Below are 22159 nucleotides of genomic sequence, written 5' to 3' on the forward strand. Positions count from 1 at the left end.
TCCAGGCTCTGAGCCATCAGCCCAGAGCCCGACGCGGGGCTCGAACTCACGGACCGCGAGATCGTGACCTGAGCTGAAGTCGGACGCTTAACCGACTGAGCCACCCAGGCGCCCCAAGTGGTGTATTTTAAAGTCATTAAAGATGTTCTTTTTCTTATTCCTGGGGAGGGGTGGCAGGGATCTCTTCTTAGGTTCATGGACCACTGCGATTCCTTAGATGTTTCCTTATTATACCCTGTTTTTCTATTGTTTTATTTCTTTATTTGTCAACGTCTTTTGTATATAAAGGATCTTTTTTTAAGAGTTGATTTATTTTGAGAGAGAGAGAATGCAAGTGAGCAGGGAAGGGACACAGAGGGAGGGAGAGAGAATCCCAAGCAGCCTCTGCACCATCAGCGAGGATCCCAACGCACGGCTAGAACTCCCCAACTGTGACATCATGACTTGAGCCGAAACCAAGGGGCGGATAGATGCTTAACCGGCTGAGCCACCCAGGCACCCTTGTATATGAAGGGTCTTAAATCTTTGTCTTCTATGTGGCGTTCAGCCTCCAGTCCATTAAATCTGAAACGAAATTAATTAACAGGACCGTTCTTTTATGTTCCACCCGGTATGTACTAGACTAGTATGACAACTTTAAACATACCGTTGAGTAATGCTGACACTCCCATAAAATGCCATATACACCCCTAGTGTATACGCATCCCTACGCAACGCTCAGGACTGTGGGCAGTGCCCCAGTTCCATACTGGTCTCTCTGGATCTCTTCTAGGCGTTTGTGATGGCTTCATGAAGGTTACTGGAAGGAGTATGAAAGGGAAATGAAGAATATGAATGAACTGTCCCTAACTTCTTGGCAACCTTCTCTACTCATCCCTACCTCTAGCCTTCTGTTTTTAACTCCATGACGACCCTGGATTCACTTACAGCGAATGGAATTTAAAATTTCACCTGGAAGCAATGTCATGCCCAATGGCGTATTTGCAACTACGTGGATGGAACTAGAGGGTATTATGCTAAGTGAAATCCGTCAGAGAAAGACAAATATCCTAGGACGTCACTCATAGGGGGAACTTAAGAGACAAAACAGAGGAATGTAAGGGAAGGGAAGGAAAAATAATATAAAAACAGGGAGGGGGACAAAGCACAAGAGACTCTTAAATATGGAGAACAAGCAGAGGGTTACTGGAGGGGTTGTGGGAGGGGGATGGGCTAAAGGGGTAAGGGGCATGAAGGAGGGCACTTGCTGGGATGAGCACTGGGTGTTATATTTAGGGGATGAGTCCCTGGAATCTACTCCTGAAATCATTGTTGCACTATATGCTAACTATCTTGGTGGTAAATTTAAAAATTAATTAATTAATTAATTAATTGTTTTTAAATGTCATGCTCAATGGGGAGATAGGTTCCTAGTCAACTTCTGACTTACTAACCTTAATTTTTTCCTCCTAATCTCTGCAGACAAGACTCCTCATGACCTCAGCTTTTGAGGTGATACCCAGGGGAGCTGGTTGCTGAGAAGATGGCAGGAAGGGTTTCCACAGAATTTTTATAAATGTATCCTTTTTTTTGGATTACTCATTTTGCTTCTGGAACTTTCTGCAGTGTCTTTCTTGTCTGATCACATAACTCTTTCTCTTGCAATGATGATGTTTCTGAAAAATTTTTAAGTTTATTGATTTATTTTAAGAGAGAGAGAGAGAGAGAGTGGGGGAGAGACACAGAGAGAGAAAATCTCAGGCAGGCTCCACACTGTCAGCATAGAGCCCGATATGGGGCTCAAACTCACAAAACCATGAGATCATGACCTGAGTCGAAATCAAGAGTCAGATGCTTAACTGACTGAGGCACCCAGATGCCTCTGGAATTGTTTTTATTGTTATTACTTCAATGTTCACCTTGTATGGAGCATGTCAAAATTCCAGAAAATTCATCTTTCAGCCTAGAAGAATTAGCAAATCTTAGAAGTGCCCAGAGGCTTAGAATAACTACTCCTGGTATTGTAAAATGGAAGCGTCCAGAGCAAGCACCTGACTATAATTTTATGTTAAACCCAGATATCTTTGGGCCTTTGGATCCCCTTAAACCTCTTTGAGCATTGTTTTGAGTAGAAATAAACTCTGGCTTCTAAAAAGCTTGTTGTCTGAATTTCGGAATGTTCTTGTTCCCCATATTGCCTCTGTGAAATCTCTATTTCTTCCTGCAGAAATCCTTGGCTCTCAAAGTCGTGTCAGGTGAAGAAATCAGTTTCCTCTTGCTTATTGCTGGCCTCTCAGCATCACCGGAGACCCAGAGGCTGCCTGCCCCCTGGCTCTTCCCGTAACCCCCTCGTTAGTGGGGGGGGGGGGGGTAGTGTGATGGAACATCACAGCATGTGTTGCTTTACCGTTTGCCTGTCCTCACTTGTGTTTCTGGCTTGGAACTTGGTCTGTTTGTCTGTTGGGTTTTGGCTTTCTCCTCATTGGCCCTTCCTTCCAGTGGCTCAAGTGTAGTTTCTTGTCTGTTGCAACTTGTGGAGCCATCCTCCTGCTCTGTCCCTGCCTTTGACTTGGCGTCTGCTCTGTTTTCCTCTACACTTGTTCTTTTTTTGTTGAGTGAAAATAATCCATTTGTGTTGTATTACTGTTTTCAGTTTGATTCCTGAAACAAAATTAGGACCTTAAATTCTTTTATTAAACAAAGCTGGAGAACCAAACCAAACCAAAACAAAACAAAAAAACACTATCAAGCTGGAAAAGAGAGATAAATTGACTCTTAGAAATGGGGGCTTGGGCGTCTGGGTGGCTCAGTTGGTTAAGCGTCTGACTTCAGATCAGGTCATGATCTAATGGGTTTGTGAGTTTGAGCCCCGCGTCGGGCTCTGTGCTGACAGCTCAGAGCTTGTAGCCTGCTTCTGATTCTGTGTCTACCTCTCTGTCTGCCCCTCCCCTGCTCAGTCTCTCTCTCTCTCTCTCTCTCTCTCTCTCTCTCTCTCTCTCTCTCTCTCTCTGTCTCAAAAATAAATTAACATTAAAAAAAAATGTGGACTGTATCAGGGCACCTTGGTGGTTCAGTCAGTTAAGTGTGGGACTCTTGGTTTCAGCTCAGGTCATGATCTTGTGGTTCGTGAAATTGAGCCCAGGTTAGGGCTCTGTGCTGACTGTGTAAAGCCCGTGTGGGATTCTGTTTCCCTCTCTCTCTCTCTCTGCCTCTCCTCCACTTCTCTCTCTCTCTCTCTCTCAAAATAAATAAATAAAATTTAAAAAAAATTAAAAAAAATAAAAGGAATGAGTCCAGACACCTGCTACAACATGGATGAACCTTAAAACCAATATGCCAAGGGAATGAGGCCAGGTGCAAAGACTGCATGTTGTAAGTTCTCATTCACACGCAACGTGCCGAAAGCAAACCTAAGGAGACAGAAAGTAGATTAGTGGTTGCCTGGGGCTGAAGCTGAGAACAGGGCTTGACTCTAAAGGGACATAGCAGATCATCTGAGCGATGAAATGTCATAAAAATGATTGTAGTGATATTACGAACTCTATAGATGTAATGAGTATCATTGAATTGCACACTTGAAATAGGTAAACTTTATAGTTTGTAAAGTATACCTCAAAAAGCTATTGAAAAGAAACACAACAAATTTAAAAATACTCAGAGATACATAGTTTAGACTTTGAAGTCCACGAGTTCAAGGAAACTGTTATGGGAACATCTCTCTGTAGTGAGTGTTTTTTGTAAGATGAACGCAGTGGAGTCACTCCAGAGGTCATGTCCTGACTTGAATGCAAAATCATAAAGTCTGGAAGTTTCTAGAAAAGAGGTGAGCCCTCTTGTTTAGTGAAAGAAGAGAACGTGGGAGTATGGATCAGGGAGTGAAGTCTTTCCGTAAAAAGGATGCTACTGAGACAGACTTCTCTTGTAGAATTCCATGCGTCCACCAACCTCCGAAGATTCGTGACCTGCAGATTTATTTGGGGCACTTTGGTCTTGGCCTCACACTTGGCAGCTGCTGAATTGTGAGCCTGGAGTTCATACCATGGCCTGCTAGGCTCAAGCCTCAGTCCTCACGTGGATCCAGGGACACAGAACATAAATATAATCCCGGCAGCCGATTTGCCCAGCAAAAATGGCGCCGGACACGAGATATCTTAATGGTTCCTGTACTTAGTGCTTCAATCATGGCTGACCCTTCCCGAGGCAACGTGAGCTCCCCCTTCCCGGGGCTTGACCCCAAGTCAACAGCAGTGACAGGAAACATCTGGAAGTGTTTCCCCCCTCTGAAAGTTTTCCTTCCTTATCTTTCTATCCATACGCTGGATTGGTGGGAGAGAGTCACCCAGTTTTCCAGGGGGGAAGAATAAAGTTCCCCTCTTGTTCCTGTTCTTCTTAAATTTGAAAGAGTGTTCATCCTATCCTAACATTTATACAGGTTTACTTATATGAAGTTTCTCGAACCCGTGTTCTCTGTTCTCCCTGGGGTTCCTTGTGCTTCACGTGAATCTCAGGAGTACTGACTAAACCATTTTTTTTTTTGGAGGCAACTCACTGGATTTGAAGATCAAGACAGATGGCTTCCTGAGGTCACCTAAAAAGGTATCGCAGACAAAAAACACTTGCAAAGATTGTTTAGGGAGGACAAGAGTACCGTGTAAGAGATCAGCCCTTCTTGTACCCTGAGAAGATCAGATTCAATCAACTATTAGTCTATCCTGTCATATTCATGAGAGTAGATTTCAGATTCTATCTAAATCTAATGTGCCTCCAAATGGAAAAAGGAGGGTTATGATTCATCTTTTGCCTGCCTAACCCATGACTTTTTTTTTTTTTTTAAGCTTCTCCGACAAGGATGCGGTCTGTTTGAGTATCTGGAGGATAAGGTTACCAAAGAGCGCCCTGCGAAAGCCTTTTCACACTCGCTACTGGGCTCCATTATCCTCACCAGCCTGGGATCGGTGACTCCAGTTATGGGCATTGCTGTCACAATCGGAGCTTAAGACAACATATATAGTGGTCATCGTCGGGATCGTACTCGTTTTTCTGACTAACTCTGGAAGTATAAACATGCTTCCAGAGATCCTTTGGAGCACAAGAAGCAGCTGAGAACACCCACCTTGTCTTGTATCAGGTTCTACCTCAAGGCCAGTACCTGCTTGGAATCTTTTTTTTTTTTAATATTTATTTATTTTTGAGAGAGATACAGAGTATGAGTGGGGGAGGGGCAGTGAGCGAGGGAGACAGAATCGGAAGCAGACTCCAGGCTCCGAGCTGTCAGCACAGAGCCCAATGTGAGGCTCGAACTCAAGAACTGTGAGATCATGACCTGAGCCGAAGTCGGACGCTCAACTGACTGAGCCACCCAGACGCCCCATCCTGCTTGTAATCTTATATGGAACCTGACTGTCTCTACACCTCCAATTTTGTTTTAGGCACCATTCTCAAACTTGAAATAAGACCCTGAAAACTAAAGTGAAAGGGATTTTTAACATCTCCGCCTTACTTGGAACTGATTATTCCTTCTGGAGTTTTCTAAAGCTCATGCTATCTGGTTCCAGCCCCTCTCTCCTTCCTATGGCTGACCTGTTAGCGTCCGTCAGCCCATATGCTGCTCCCTCCCCATTGGTCACTGAAACCTGCCAGAGAATCCCAAGTAGACTCCACGCTACCAGCACAGAGCTCGACGTGGGGCTCGAGCTCACAAACCATGAGATGGTGACATGAGCCAAAATCAAGAGTCAGATGCTCAACCAGCTGAGCCACCCAGACACCCCTCGTTGGTATTTTTTTAAACGACTTTATTGAGACAAAAATCACATACTATCCAATTGATCCACCTATGGGAATAAGGGGTGTCTAGTATATTCAGAGTTGTGTAACCATCATGACAATTGATCATAGAACATTTTTGTTGCCCCCCCCATATCTCATCCAGATTAGCAGTCACTTCCTGCTGCCCCCCCTACCGTAGGTAACTACTGATCTACTTTCTGGCTCTTTAGCTCTGCTCACTCTGCACCTTTCATGTAAATGGAATTGCACAATATATGGGTTTTTGCAACTTACCATCGTGTCTTCTAGGTTCATCCACTTTTATTTTTATTGCCAAACAATATTCCACTGTTACGGTTAGACCGCCTGTTATGCATCCGGTCATCACTTGATGGACAGCCACTGGTTTTTGGCCGTGTCTCTCTGCAACGGCCTTTTTGCCATACCCCAGACACTGTCACCCGCAACACAGGAGCCTGGATCCCCACCTTCAGTCATTCTAGTCTCTGACCACAGCTTCCCAATCTTTTAGATCATTTACACTACTGTTCCCACTGTGGAAATGCTTATCTCCGAAGACCCCCAACACAACCACTGCCAAATTGCTCATTTTCCACGAGTCCCGTAGGGTCTTTACTGCTCCCATTATCTGACTTGGAGTCTATATTCCACCATCACTGTTTCCCACATGCCCTCAAACCCCTCTTCCTCTCTCTCTTGCTCTGCCGCTCTTCTTAAAATACACAAACGTTGGTCAACTTTACGAATGACTTCTTGGGTGTCTGTACTGACGTAGCTAAACATTGTGTTCCAACTGACTCTTTCTTATTGGTCTAAGACCAAGGTCAACCATGTCAACTGGGCAGTCAGCCCTCTCGTCCACATTTATTGCCAGCCCCAACTTCCCATAGGAGAGGAGGAGAATCCATTCTCAGGAAGTTTACCACCTTAAGAAAGGAGACCTTGGCTCAGTGAAAAGTTGGCTGGCTTCTTTATGACCTTTCTGTGAGTTCCTCATGGTCTTTAAAGGACCTCAACGATACCTTAGACCCAGCTCTCTATTTGGTATCCCTTCACATCATACCTTCTAAGAGTTGTTATGGGCTCAGTTGTGTCCCTTCAAAAACCGCTGTCGAATCCCTGACCCTCAATGTGACCGTATTTGGAGATGGAATCTGTAAAGAGGTAATTAAGGTCAAACAAGGTCATATGGTTGGAACCCTAATCCAACAGGACCACTACTGGATTGTCCTATTGGATTGTTCTCTTGGAAGAGAATCAAGTGTGCGTGGGCACAGAGAAAAGTCCACCTGAGGATACAGGGGAAAGGTGGTTATCCACGAGCCAAGAGAGAGGACTCAGGAGAAGCCAAATCTGCCCACACCTTGATCTTGGATTTCCAGCCTCCAGGGCTGTGAGAAAATAAATTTCTGTTGCTTAAGCCATTCAATCTCTGTTGTTTGTTATAACAGTCCTAGCAGACCAATGTACTAGTCATATAATTTTTCTACTTGGAAGAAAAAGTAGATGCTCGTATTATCAATGAGGAATAGAGGTATCAGTCATGGAAGCAAATGAACCAGGATCTTGTCCAGAACTCTATAAAGTATGTCAGACTCTCTCCCCTTTGAGGAAACTAACACTTCATGTTAAATGGTCTATCCTTCCAGGAGAGGAGTGATTTTACTAAATTGGAGATGTAGAAATCATATTTGGAAGAAGTCACATATTAGGAAAGCACTGTTTGAGGATTATCATATGACTCCAGGCTTGACTATTGATTAGGCATTTCAGGTTCGTTTGTCATAAAAATGTTTAAGGGATGCCTGGGTGGCTCAGTCAGTTAAATATCCAACTCTTGATTTTGGCTCAGGTCATGATCTCACGGTCGTAAGATGAAGCCCCAGGTCAGGCTCTGCACAGAGCGTGGAGCCTGCTTGGGATTCTCTCTCTATCTCTGTCTCTCTCTCTCTCTCTGCCCCTCCCCTGCTCATGAGTATACACACACACACACACACACACACACACACACTCGCTCTCTCTCTTTCTCTCAAAATAAATAAATGAACATTTAAGGGTGGCTGAGTGGCTCAGTCAGATAGGTGTCTGACTTCTGCTCAGGTCATGATCTCTCAGTTTGTGAGTTCAAGCCTCACGTCAAGCTCTGTGCTGACAGCTCAGAGCCTGGAGCCTGCTTCAGATTCTGTGTCTCCCTCTCTCTCTGTCCCTCCTCTGCTCATGCTCTGTCTCTCCCTCAAAAATAAATAAACATTTAAAAAAAAATAAAAATAAACATTTAAAAGTGTTTTTTTTTTTTAATTTTTTTTTCAACGTTTTTTATTTATTTTTGGGACAGAGAGAGACAGAGCATGAACGGGGGAGGGTCAGAGAGAGAGGGAGACACAGAACCGGAAACAGGCTCCAGGCTCTGAGCCATCAGCCCAGAGCCTGACGCGGGGCTCGAACTCACGGACCGCGAGATCGTGACCTGGCTGAAGTCGGACGCTTAACCGACTGCGCCACCCAGGCGCCCCTAAAAGTGTTTAAGCACATACAAAAATAGTACGAATATAATCAATACCCAGGTACCACAGGCTTTGAGAAATCTTTATAATTTCTTATATGTCAACTATATCTCAATAAAATAAACTATCTTGTTATCTAGGGCAAGATCTTAACAATTTGCCTACGTACTTTAGACTTTAAAAAAAACTAAGACATTAGGGGCACCTGGGTGGCTCAGTCGGTTGAGCGTCTGACTTCGGCTCAGGTCATGATCTCACGGTTTGTGGGTTCGAGCCCCGCGTCGGGCTCTGTGCTGACAGCTCAGCGCCTGGAACCTGCTTCGGAGTCTGTGTCTCCCTCTCTGTCCCTCACCCACTCTTGCTCTGTCTCTCGCTCTCTCAAAAATAAATAAACTTTTAAAAAATAAAATAAATAAGACGTTACAGTTACATTGAAGTCTGCTGTGAAGTCCTTGCCTGACTTACCGCTTTTCTCCTCTTTTCTTAGACGTAACCCGTGGAAGGAATAATCACGGCCTCCTGAGGTATCCACGTTCTAATCGCTGGACCCTGTGGCTATGTTACCCTCCATGGAAAAGGGGACTTTCCAGGTGTGACTAAGTGAAGGACTTTGAAATTGAGAAATTATCTTAGATTAGCCAGGTGGGCCTACTGTAATCCCGAAGGTCTTTGTAGAAGGGGAAGCAGGAAGGTCAGAGGGAAAGAGGTGCGAACCGGAGGCAGAGGCCGGGGAGGTGCGGGAACAGAACCCACAGGCACCAGAAATTGGGAAAAGCAAGGAGACAGACTCTCCCCTCGGGGCTCCAGGAGGAACGCGACCCTGCTGACACCTTGATCTTGGCCCCGTGAGACCCATTTGGGACTTCTGGCGCCCCCAGAACCGTAAGAGAATAAACGTGTGTTGTTTGAAGCTGGTAGGTCTGTGGGGGTCGGTTACAGCAATAACAGGAAATCAGTCTCCAGGGCACGGATCTCTTCTGCTGCGTCTGCTTTGCTGTAAACTCCTGTGCAGCACGGTTTTCATCTCACACATGATAGGGTTCGTCCCCAGCAGTTTAAATTGGGCATTTCATTATTATTATTATTATTATTTAATGTTTATTTATTTTTGAGAGAGAGAGAGAGAGAGACAGAGACAGAGTGTGAGCAGGGGAGGGGCAGGGAGAGAGGGAGACACAGAATCCGAAACAGGCTCCAGGCTCCGAGCTGTCCGCACAGAGTCCGACACGGGGCTCGAACTCACAGACTGTGAGATCATGACCTGAGTCGAAGTCGGACGCTCAGCCGACCGAGCCACCCAGGCGCCCCTGGGTCTTTTTTTTTTTTTTTTTTAAACACCTCTTCCATATCTCTACTAAGCATATTTAGGCTTTCCTCCACTTTCTGGAACACGTGGGATGCAGTTGTGATAACTATTTGCTGCGTCGTTCCTGGATCGGCTAGAACTGGGTCACTCCGCTCTACTTCCTGCCCGCCTTGTAGGTTTTCACTGGCTGCCCCGCATTGCCATTGTCAAGTGGTTGCGTGTCCGATATTTTTCTGGAGGCTTCTAACTGTTCTTGCGCTCTGTTCGGAGCGTAGCTACATTACTTGAAATCGTTGGATCTCAGGTCTAGCTTTTAAAGCTTGTTAAGCAGGACCAGAAGATAAGGCTGAGACTTCCTGCCACAGAAAAATGTTCTACCCCGTGCTCCCTCCCCTCCCCCCGCCCCGGGGAATCACCAAGTTTCCTCTGGCTGGTGGAACTGGCAGTCACCAGGCCTGCTTGAGTCCTGGGTGTTGCACCTTGCACCCCCTGGAGTGGTTCTTCCCTGGCCCCAGCTCCCTCGCACACAGTGTCCCCCTGAATACTTGAAGGGCCCCTTGGAGGGCTCTGGGGCTCTCTCTGGACAGCCCTCTCTTCTCTGGTGCTCTGCCCCGAGAAGTGGACTTTTGGCGGCCTCCCCACCCTCTCGGCTGGGTCCCTCCGCCTCAGGGAGCCCGCAGGGCTGTGCCTCTGTCCCCTCCCTGTGCTGTGGCCTGGAATCTCTCTCTAGGCAGTGAGCTGGGGACAGATGTGGGGCTCTGTCTGCGTCCATCTGGGCTGCTGCAACGAAAGACCACAGTCGGGGTTGGGGGCGCCTATGAGCTGCAGGAATCCACTCCTCGAAGTTCTGGAGGGCCACTGAAGGCTGCAGACTTCTGGTGGGTCATGTGGCAGGAAGAGGGGCATCCCATTCTGGATGAGTCGCCCTCATGATCCACTCGCCTCAGGTAGGCCTCGCCTCTTATGGCCTCATGCTGGGGGTCAGGGCTCCAACATAGACATCTGTAGGGGGGACACTAAGAGTTCATAGGAGGCTCGTCTTGCTTGTTTACTTCCTGTCCCCCTGGGATCGCTGGCCGGCCTGGTCTGTGGTCCAGCAACTTGAAAACCATTGTTTTCTATACCTTCTAGGGCTCTCATGCAGGGGGGTGTCTCTGATCCCTGTTGCTCCTTTCTGACCAAAGCAGAAGTCTTGATTTTATGTAATTTTAACTAATTTATTATTAAAAATTTTTAATGTTTATTTATATTTGAGAGAGAGAGAGAGAGAGAGAGCATGAGGTGGCGAGGGGCAGAGACAGAGAGAGAGGGAGACAGAATCCGAAGCAGGCTCCAGGCTCTGAGCTGTCAGCGCAGAGCCCGATGTGGGGCTCGAACTCACGAACTGTGACATCATGACCTGAGCCGAAGTTGGACGCTCATCTGACTGAGCCACCCAGGTGCCCGTTAACATAAATAGTCACATGTGGCGAGGGGTCTCTGCACCAGACAGCGCGGGTATAGACTGGTCACCACGCAGGACATCTGCACTTACAGATCTATGGCCCTATCCGAGGCTGCCTGCTCCTTGAAGAAGAATACTGTTGTTCATTGATGTATCTCACCACCAAGCTTCCCATAGACATTTAAACCACTGTTCAATGAAAAAGTGAAGAATGCACTTTTTATCATTGGCTTTGAATAAATCTTAGAAGTCAGCTAGTCCAATGCCCCCATTTTGCAGACAGGGAAAATATGGCCCAGGGAGATGACACAATCGGCCCGAGGTTGTTCAGCTGAGCGGAGCCCGACCAAGCACTAGAACTTGAACTTCCTGGTTCCCAGTCCGGCACTAACTTTACCACATCACGCTTTTTACAACATATGACTCAGTAAAATTGTGGGTTGTGAGTATCACGTTTGTTTTAGTTTGTTACGACCCTTAAGAATTTCAGTTTTTGGTATTGAATTTACTATTACTTAACCACCCAAGTAAAAGAATCTTCTAGGTCTGTTGTGGTTGACATGTCAAAATGCTATGGTCACAAACGAGTCCATGTCTAACTGGCACAATCTGAACAACGTCAATTTCTTGCCTTCAAAAGTAGAACACGTGGACATCGGGAGAAGCTGGGAGAAGGGCACATGGGACTTCCCTATACATGTTTTAGGAATATTTGGTGAATCTATAATTATTTCAAAACGAAAAGTTAAAAGTTTAAAAAGTTTAAATAGTACTAATCCGCAGACTGTTGTAATGAAAAAAAAATCAACGTCAGTTTTTCCACTGTTACATTTGGGGCCAGAAATGCCATTGTAATTATAAGAACTGACCACAAGGTGTCAGTAGTGGTCTGCCAAAGCCCTTTGAAACTTGCTTTTTGTTGTTGGGTTCCCCCCACCCCTTTTCCCTAAAGGAGAGTTGTCATTCTTTTTTTTTCTTTTTTTCATGTATTACTTAATTTACTTTTTAAAATTTACATCCACGTTAATTAGCATATGGTGCAATGATGATTTCAGGAGTAGAATCCCGTGATTCATCCCCTGTGTATAACACCCGGTGCTCATCCCGGCAAGTGTCCTCCTTAATTCTCCTTGCCCATTTAGCCCATCCCCCACCCACAGCCCCTCCAGCAACCCTCAGTTTGTTCTCCGTATTTAAGAGTCGCTTATGTTTGGTTCCCTCCCTGTTTTTATATTGTTTTTTGCTTCCCTTCCCTTATGTTCACCTGTTCTGTCTCTTAAAATCCTCGTATGAGTGAAGTCATATGATATTTGTCTTTCTCTGACTAATTCCGCTTAGCACAATACGCTCTAGTTCCATCCATGTTGTTGCAAATGGCAAGACTTCATTCTTTTTCATTGCCAAGTAATACTCCATTGTATGTGTAGACCACATCTTCTTTACCCATTCATCCATCGATGGACATCTGGGCTCTTTCCATCCTTTGGCTATTGTCGATAGTGCTGCTATAAACATGGGGGTGCGTGTGTCCCTTCGAAACAGCACACCTGTATCCCGTGGATGAATTCCTAGTAGTGTGATTGCTGGGTTGTAGGGTAATTCTATTTTTAATTTTTTGAGGAACCTCCATACTGTTTCCCGGAGTGGCTGCACCAGCTTGCATTCCCACCGGTAGTGCAAAAGGGTTCCTCTTTGAGAGTTGTCATTCTTGAAACGACTTGACTTAAGCGCATAAAACTGCCATATAGATTTTTTGACTTTTACTTATTAAGTAATCTCTACCCCCAAGGTGGGGCTCAAACTCACGATCCCAAGATCAAGTGTCACGTGCTGATACCGACTGAGCCAGCCAGGTGCCCCAAAACTTCTGTATTCAAACGTAACTTTTTTCTAAATTTTTTTTTACATTTAAGTTTATTTTGAGAGAGAGACAGAGAGCAAGCAGGAGAGGGGCGGATAGAGAGGGAGAGAGAGAGAATCCCAAGCAGGCTCCACATTGTTCCCACGGAACCTGATGGGGGGGCTCGAACTCATAAACAGCGAGATCATGACCTGAGGGGAAACCAAGAGTCAGATGCTTAAAAAACCGACCCACCCAGGCACCCCAAACAAAGTTTTTTTTTCTGATTGGGAGCATTGTGAAATCCCAGTATCCCACTCTTTTTTAGGTGAAAACACAGAAAAACCCTAAGGAAAGGAATGGAGTTTTAAAAAGGCAAATTGCCTGGGGGTGGGGGATGGAGGGTGGGGAGCGCCTCGTGGCTCTGTCTGTTAAGCATCCAGCTCTGGATCTCGATTCAGGTCACGATCTCAGTCTTCGTGAGTTCGAGCCCCACGTCGGGCTCTACGCGGACAGCACGGAGCCTGCTTGGAGATCTCTCTCTTTCTCTCTCTCTGCCCCTCTCAAAATAAATAATTTTTTTTTAAAGGCAAATGGGACACTGTCTAGAGGAACCTCCCTCTCCAAAGTGTGGTCCACAGACTGGTAGCACTGAGAATTGGTAAGAAATGCCAGACATCAGGTCCTACCCCAGATCTACTGAGTCGGATTCCCAACAAGCTCAAAGGGCTGATGCCACTGGCCCAGCAGTTGGTCTGATTATACCCACAAAATAATGTCTGTACGGATAGGTGTATACACATAAAACATAGGCCTTGTATTAAATATTACACATCAAACTTTGGTTCTGATCTTGCAACAACAACAGAACTTTAGTGATAATGCCTTGTAGAAACTCAAGCCAAGACATTAGTCATGTTTTTAATAATTTAGTGATAATGGTTTACCCGATCTGTTGGTTTTGCAGTGAAATAATATATTCTATTATCACTTAATAATTACTGATTTCCAAGAGTGTGTCAGATGTCCCCTCCTTTCTTCAGACTGGGGTTGTTATGGAAGTATAAATGTTCCCAGGATTCTCTCGGAAGTTTCTGCGATAAAGCTTTCAGAGTTTCATAGTTCACTTTTCCACAATAATGCTTCCACTTTTTAATCTTCTGATACGGAGGTTTTCTAGACCCACTACATTCTCTTAGAGCACTTGACGAGTGCAGTTCACTTTTCCATATCCTTCCTCTTAACTTCTGTATTTGCTCTAGAACATTCTAGTGCTCCTCTTGGGTCTTCTGCCTTCCAAAATGGATTCTTCATGTGAATGGCTTTTGTAATATTAACATTTCTTCACTGTATTAAACCTATTCTCTGAGGCGCCCGAGTGGGTTAGTCAGTGAAGCGTCTGACTTCAGCTTAGGTCACGATCTCGCAGTTGGTGAGTTCAAGCCCCGCATCGAGCCCTGCATCGGACTCTGTGCTGACAGCTCGGAGCCTGGAGTCTGCTTCGGATTCTGTGTCTCCCTCTCTATTCCTCCCCTGCTCATGCTGTCTCTCTCTTTCTCAAAAATAATAAATAAACATTAAAACAAATTTTTTTAAGCTATTTTACTTCACAGCCTTTTTCAGAATTCTGACTTAATTGCCTTCGTGAGGCAAATCCTTGCCAGCGCTGAATTTTTCAGTTGTAAAAAGCACAGATTCAAAACCCCCACGCTTTGCTGCTTCTGTTGGTAAACACCCTGAACTTTGTTCAGAAAGCTTTGGCTTTCCTGAAGGACAGTTTACTCCTTGGTTCATCACATCTCATTGTTGACTTTTCCTTCCTTGTTTTTGCATTTCGTTCCTGGGGCTTTGCTGATCTCATCAGTCTCTGCTTTATTTCCTCCCGGGAGCATCGCCTCTCTCGCGCTGACCTGCCCATCAGTTCGGCTGTACCGCGATCTCCCACTTGCTGGATTTTCCCCAACTAGATACAAAATGCTACACTCACCCTTGGGATGGCCTTTTACTTAGTTATTTAATTTTGTAAAAAAAATTTTTTTTATTACTGAAGTACAGGTGACATCAGGATGGCCTTTTAAATTGTGGCTCAGGCGGTTGAGCGCCGACTCTTGGTTTCTGGTGTTAACTCGGGGCTTCGTGAGTTCGAGCCCCCGCTCTGGGCTCTGCGCTGTCTCTGTCTCTCTCAAACAAATAAAACGGAAAAAAAAAATCCCCTTAGAAGCCCTGTTGCAGACCAGTGGTCATCAAGGAGCATATATTCACAACCAGCTTTTTTTGTTTTGTTTTGGGACAGAGAGTGCTCAAGTGAGTGAGGGGCAGAGAGAGAGAGGGAGGGAGAGAGAGGAGAGGAAGTAGGGCTCACCCGATTCGGGGCTTGAACTCACAAACCATGGGCTCATGACCTGAACTGAAGTCCGATGTTGTTTTTCTTTTTTTGAAGTTTATTTATTTATTTTGAGAGGGAGACAGCACGCGCAAGTGGGGAGGGGCAGACAGGAGGAGGGAGAGAGAGGATCCCAAGCAGGCTCTACGCAGTCAGCACAGACCCCAACAGCGGGGCTCAAACCCACGAACCTCCAGATGGTGACCTGAGCCGAAATCGGGCACTTAACCAACTGAGTCACCCAGGCGCCCCCACCGTGACTTAGATTTAGAATGCGTTCACATTTATGCCTTTTGGCAAATGTCTTTTAAATGTTGACTTCAATTTTGCTGTAAGTCAGTCTAGAACAGCAGATGGAAGTCTGTGCTCAGTGCATTTTATAACAACTTCGCAGAAGGGAAAAATGGCTTTGGACATATTTTTGGAAACATTCATGGGTTTACTCAAGGGGAAGGTGTGCCCTCTTTATATTTATGGTTTCTGCGAATTTCCTAATAAGCCTTGGCACCCAGCCAAGGGATATAAATGACTGAGTAAAATTTATGATCCTTGAGTATGTTAAAAAAACAAAAAAACAAAAGTCAGCCCTCTCTTGTCGATCTGTTGCATTCATGGAGCCTGACAGCACTTCCCTTTCATTGAGGGCAGTGTTTTTTCAACTGCAGTCTTGGTGGTGAGTTACCTTCTGATGTCACATTAATTTTCGTCATTTATACGCATCCCAACAACCTCGCATCTCCAAAGAAAATTCTTTTGTGTTAATGCTTACTTATTTTGGAGAGACAGAGAGACAGAGCACGAGCAGGGCAGGACAGAGAGAGAGGGAGACCCAGAATCCGAAGCAGGCCCCAGGCTGTCAGCACAGAGCCCATCGCGGGGCTCGAACTCACAAACCGTGAGATCCCGACCTGAGTCAGTGTTGGACGCTTACCAGACGGAGCCACCCAGGCGCCCCTCCCCCCCCCCCGCCCCTCGCATCTTGAAAGACAAAGATCCTGGCCTCTACATTCAAACAGATGAGGTTTTTGCTTCATCACAGGGTCCTGGTGTTCCTGCTGGTTCCATACTCCGTTTTCCAAACCCACGTCCCGGAGGGCCTTCGAATGGCATGTTTTATTCTAAGTATCTTGAGTGTGGGAACCGTGACTGGCGGACTTGGCTTCTGGCAAACTGCTCTGAATGTAGTTGGTGCTTGTATTTGTTGAAAAGGTGAATGAAGTTCCCTAGGTTCTATCCACAGTTCTGGAAGGACCAGTTCCCAGTGGCCTGAGCTCCAGAGCCTGGAGGCGGTTGAAAGTACTGGAAGGATTAACTCCATAATCACAGGGTAGGGGAGGAAAAATCAGCTGGGAATAGTATTGAGGGGAGACAGAACACAGGGGAAAAGGATCCTCTATGCCCATACTGGGGCAAAAAAAAAAAAAAATAAAAGTAGGGGCAAGAACTGAGCCTGGGTCTCGGAAGGGAGAGCCCCTCATTTCTCATGCTTCTCCGTTCTCAGAAGCTACTACGATTTAATGGGGTCCTTTTTTTCTGGTAAATGTGTTGTCTCCCCCGATACGAGCAGGGAACTGTGATACACCGTGACATTAAACTAGGTGTCAAATCCAGAAAGACAAAATGTCCTTCAGAAGCAAAGATCTGCTTTCCTTTTTTTTTTTTTTCTTTTTAACGTTTGTTTATTTTGACAGAGAGAGTGTACGAGCGGCTGAGGGGCAGAGAGAGCAAATCCCGAGCAGGCTCTGCACTGTCAGCATGGGTCAAACTCACCAACCGCAAGATCTTGACTGCGAGATCGTGACCTGAGCCGAAGTCAGACGCCCGGCCGACTGAGCCACCCAGGTGCCCCAAGGATCTGCTTTCCTATCACTGTGCAGGGCGTCCTTCTGGAGAGCTCCTGAAAAGTTACTGGAAAAAAAGTGCTGACAAGTAAAATACAAAGGCTGTCTTATTGGCCCCCAAATCCACTTACGTAACTGCTTTCCCCCCCCCCCCTTTGAATACTTAGGGTTCTCTTCCCTTATCTCACGTTTAGTAGCCAGCTTTGCAGTTAGTTACGTATTCAAATTAATGTCCAAGTAACCAGCCTACGGGACATAAAGGAACCCAGACAATATTTTTGTAGGTTTCTGACCCTTCAGTATTTTGTCAGAGCTTAATTTGGAAGAAGTATAGCCCAGGTGATTCGCAGGGATTGTTCAGTTCACTTGATGATTCAAGAAGGAATGGAATAATATTAAACTTTTTTTATGCTGTGCACAGAGTTCCGTATGATTAACTGACAAATGTCAATGCATGTGGCTTGTACACTTATCATATGGTTGCTGGGCAAAACATTTAGCGTATGTCTTTCACGTCCTGAGTGCTACCAAATTTCCTTTTCTGGTACAGGTATGTAATGTGAGAAAACAGATCATTTTCGTTTTTCTTCTTCTTCTTCTTCTTCTTCTTCTTCTTCTTTTTTTTTTTTAGTTTATTTATTTGGGGGAGAAGGGGCAGAGAGAGAGGGAGACACAGAATCCGAGGCAGGGTCCAGGCTCTGAGCAAGCGGGTCAGCACAGAGCCCAACGCGGGGCTCAAACCCACGAACCGTGAGATCACGACCCAAGCCAAGATCAAGAGTCAGACACTTAACTGAGCCATGAAGGCGCCTCCATTATTCTTTTTTATTTGACGTTGTCCCTCTGGTCAGTCCATTTCCGTAAGTAGTGATAATGGTCCCAGGATTGAGGCTCCATTTTTAAGGCAGTGAGTCTCAAGGATTTCCCTGCTGCAGTGCACCGAAGAGATAGGTCACCCCTCCGTCATGCCCCTCAGGAACAGTTTCTCCAAAGTCATCAACTCCGGGGCAGTGGGGGGGGGGGGGGGGGAGGGAACGGACAAGGGAACATGCTTCCCCACGTCTGGGAGGTGGTGTAGCATTGCAAGTGCCCCATCCCACCCCCAAGATTATGCTGGAAAGCTTACTCTGTTCATTAGCTCCTCTAGGGAAAGGTAACTGAACACCCCCTCTGAGACAGGTGCCTTACCTACACACACTTCATACCGTCCTCACCACGCCCGAGAGGTTGTTATCCACATTTCCAGGAGATCGAAACAAGCCTCTGAGCTGTGAGATGCTGGCTGGGGCCACCCACATGGTAGGGAACAACTTGGCAATTAGCCCGTGTTTCCCAGGCGCCAGAGCCCCTCTCCTCTCACCATTAAGCTCCCTCCTAGATCTCAGATGTTCACTGTCTTCGTCCGTTTGGCTGCTCTAGCAGAGTATCATAGACTCAAGGGCTTAAAGACCCTGATTTCTCAGGGGCGCCTGGGTAGCTCAGTCGGTTAAGCATCTGGCTGCGGCTCATGTCATGATCTCACAGTTTGTGGGTTCGAGTCCCACATTGGGCTCTGTGCTGACAGCTCAGAGCCTGGAGCCTGCTTCAGATTGTCTGGTTCAGATTGTGTGTCTCTCTCTCTCTGCCCCTCCCCTGCTTATCTTCTCTCTCTCTCTCTCTCAGAAGTAAGTAAACATTAGAAAAATTTAAAAAGAAATACACATTTATTTCTCACAGCTCTGGAGGCTGGGAAATCCAAGAACAAGGTGCCAGCTGGTCTGGTGTCTGGTGAGACCCTCTTCCGGCTTGCAGACGGCCACCTTCACATGGTGGAGACAGACGTCATCTCTCTGGGCCTCTTGTAGGAGGGCACCAGTCCCCATTAAGAAGGACTCTGCTCTCGTGACCAAATTACTCCCCAAAGGCCCCAGCTCCTAACACCATCACCTTGGGGATTACAATTCCGACCTAGGCATTCAGGGGGACACACACACAGATTTATTCCACAACATTCACCTTGTATTTATTTGGAGGAGTTTGAGAGAGAGTGTGGTATTTATCACGATATAGAACATTCTTGTTTTTTCCTTTAGAGGCAACTTAGGATGTAAATAGGTAAAACAAAAACCATTCTCATCGTGTGGTGCAGGCCAGCTTCAGCTGAGAATCTTGGAGAATTTTATTTTCTTTAAAAAATTTTTTTAATAGTTATTTTTGAGAGAGAGAGAGAGAGAGCAGGGAAGGGGCAGAGAGAGAGGGAGACACGGAATCCCAAGCAGGCTCCAGGCTCCAAGCTGTCGGCACAGAGCCCGACGTGGGGCTTGAACTCACGAACCGTGAGATCATGAGCTGAGCCGAAGCTGGATGCTTAACCGACTGAACCACCTGGGCGCCCCGAATCTTGGAGAACTCTATACCTGAAACAGAGCTAACACTGCTACCCCTGCCAGGGTGTGGGAGCTGTGTCCTGAGACGGCCCAGGGGGCAGTCACTCCCGTATTTCCAGATGAGCACTGGAGATGACCTACCTTCACTGAGATGTCTACTCTAGTGCCCAGCTGAAAAGAAAACCAAGGGGACCAGAAAGAGTCCTATATACTGACTCCTAATACAGTCAAGTAAGGAGGGCAAACCCCCCAACCCCACCCCATCATATCCAAGGGAAGTAAGAAGACTGAAAGCACAGAATGACGGAACACACCCTGGGAAAAACAAACCTATAGAAAAGGAATGGTGTCTCTTGAGAATCCAGATCGTCGGGTCACAGGATGAAGTCCGACGGCTGGGCATTTGGGTTACCTGGATGGGCTCCGTGTCATCGCAAGGGTACTTCTGAGAGGAAGAAGAGAGCCGGAGAGGAGTCTGAGTCAGGCGTCCAGTTGGGGGGAGGCACCGGGGGCCCAGGAACTCGGGCGGCAGCTCGAAGCTGGGAAGGGTGAGAGAATTCTCTCCTGCAGCCTCCCGAAGGAAACCAGGCCTGTCGGCACCTTGACGTTAGCCCGGGGAAGCCCATTTCGGTCTCGGGATTGTCAGATAATGAATGCGTCAAGCCGTTGAGTTTGTGGTGATTCGGTAGCAGCAGGTGCAGGCGACTGACACGAGCCCATTGAGTTCTTCCTCGTACTGGCAGAATAGCGTGCAACTTCCCGTGGCTTTTCGATGTCCTTCAGGGCCTGGCCTTTGCTCGGGTTGTCGCCCTGGTGCCCCGCCCAGCTGGCCACGGTTTGGCCACCTGGCGATTTCAGGATCTTCCTACTTAAATGTGTCCTTTTCTCTCCGTGCAGCCCGGCAGCTCGTGACTTCTTGTACATCCTTGTTGGAACGGAGACCTGACAGGCTGCTGGCCCGGAGAAGAGCTTCCTTCTTAGAGGACCCTTCACTGAAGTCCCAGCCCCGGTCAGTGCTCCTTGCATGTTTCTGTCACAGCGCTTCCCTGGACGGATTTGCGTCCCCTCCGAATTCGTATGTCTCTGTATCTGGGGATTAAGGCCTTTGCCGAGGTGATTAAGGTTAGGGTACAAGAGTGAGCCCTAAACCAGCAGGAGGGGCATCCTTATGACTCACCAGGGACGTGTGTGCACGCAAGAAAGGCTACAAGGGGACACGGCGAGAAGGTGGATACCTGCAAGCCACGGGGAGTGCTCACAAAAACCAACCGTGCCATCACCTTTATTTTTAAATATTTATTTTTGAGAGAGAGGGAGAGAGAGAGAGAGAGAGAGAGAGAGAGAGAGAGAGAGAGACGGAGTGTGCAACTGGTAGAGGGGCAGAGAGAGAGAGAGAGGATCTGAAGGAGGCTCCGTGCTGACGGCAGAGAGCCTGACATGGGACTTGAACTCACTAACGGGGAGATCATGACCTGAGCGGAAGTTGGACGCTTAAGGGACGGAAGCCCCGCAGGCGCCCCCACCCCCACCCCATATTATCATCTTTATCTTGGACTTCCAACCTCCAGGACTGTGAGAAAATTCTTGTTTTAAAGCCTCCAGGTCTGTGGCCATTTTGTTAGGACAGCCCGCGCAGGCTAACACATCTGGTTTGTAAATCTATGTCCCCTTGGCGACCGTGAGAGCCACCTAGCTAGTCCGTCTGCTCTCTGCTCTGTCTTGTCCCTCCTTCGGCCTAGTCTCTGCACAGGAGCCCAAGAGAACTTTCCAGAATGTAAACCAAGGTTAGGCCCTCTGGATTCTGATTTGTCAAGGAACTCCCACACCACACAGAACGGCACGTTCCCAATCACGGCCCCTCTCTTCTTTCAGACCTTTCTCCCCTTACACCCACTCACCATATGTGCCTTTCCTGCTCCCCAGACACCAAGCTCCAGCCTCAGGGCCTTTGCACTTGTTCTTCCCTCCGCCTGGGGCACGCTCCCCATCTCCGCACAGCTGTCACCTTCTGAGGCCTTTCGTCACTCAGCTCCCACCTTCGGTGTAGCCTTCCATCACGGTCACGTCACCTGGCCTCAGTGTCTTTGGTTTTCACTGGTCTAAACGGTGGACACCCCGCTCCCGATCCCATTCCTGGGTGGTAACTCTGCCTTGCCCGCGGTTGAGCCCCAGAGCACAGGGCAGGGCCTGGCCCCCAGGGGCACCTGGCTGTTACAAGTGGGGTGGGTGACGTGGCATTTGCCTGGCACCTGCAGGGCAGGGAGCCAGGCCCTCGGAGAGCCAGCACATGGAACGCGGCCGAGGCGGGCCTGGCATCCACAGCTGCCCCCTAGCGCTCCGCCTCTTTTTCATCTGGAAGACGGGGCGTGGGGGGGGGGGTACAATATGGTTGCTCCGCGGCCCCCCAGTTTCCATTCGCAGAGTAGGGAGCACCGGAGGCGGGCTTGCCAAGGGTGTCGGGAAGCCCTCTCGGTCCCCGAAAGTGGGTCAGTTCCCGGCCGGGCGCCGCGCTAAGTCCCCGCTGCTCCGCACACGCGGCGCCCGGAAATGTGAACGTGCGTCAGCCAGCGGTCGGCTCTCGCGCCCAGCGAGCGCTCCACCGGCTCCGGCCGCGGCCGCAGCCCGCCGCGCCCCGCGCGTCCCTCCCCGGGGCCGCCGGGGCCGCCGGGGCCACCGCCGCCGCCGCCGCCGCCGCCCGGCCCGACG

At 47.6% G+C, this 22159-nt stretch overlaps 2 long non-coding RNA genes across 2 annotated transcripts; one reads left to right on the plus strand and one right to left on the minus strand.

Moving 5' to 3' along the window:
* Window positions 1-467: 467 nt before the first annotated feature.
* On the plus strand, window positions 468-1635 carry LOC122234631. Its single transcript, XR_006212480.1, has 3 exons — window positions 468-610; window positions 773-1008; window positions 1462-1635. It is a non-coding gene; the product is annotated as an uncharacterized LOC122234631 (long non-coding RNA).
* A 246-nt stretch (window positions 1636-1881) lies between these two features.
* LOC122234630 lies at window positions 1882-22023 on the minus strand. Its single transcript, XR_006212479.1, has 3 exons — window positions 21352-22023; window positions 6833-6923; window positions 1882-2640 (listed from the first exon to the last, which is right to left on the minus strand). It is a non-coding gene; the product is annotated as an uncharacterized LOC122234630 (long non-coding RNA).
* Between the last annotated feature and the right edge of the window lie 136 nt (window positions 22024-22159).

Source organism: Panthera tigris, chromosome E3, assembly GCF_018350195.1.
Source record: "Panthera tigris isolate Pti1 chromosome E3, P.tigris_Pti1_mat1.1, whole genome shotgun sequence".
Classification (NCBI taxonomy): domain Eukaryota; kingdom Metazoa; phylum Chordata; class Mammalia; order Carnivora; family Felidae; genus Panthera; species Panthera tigris.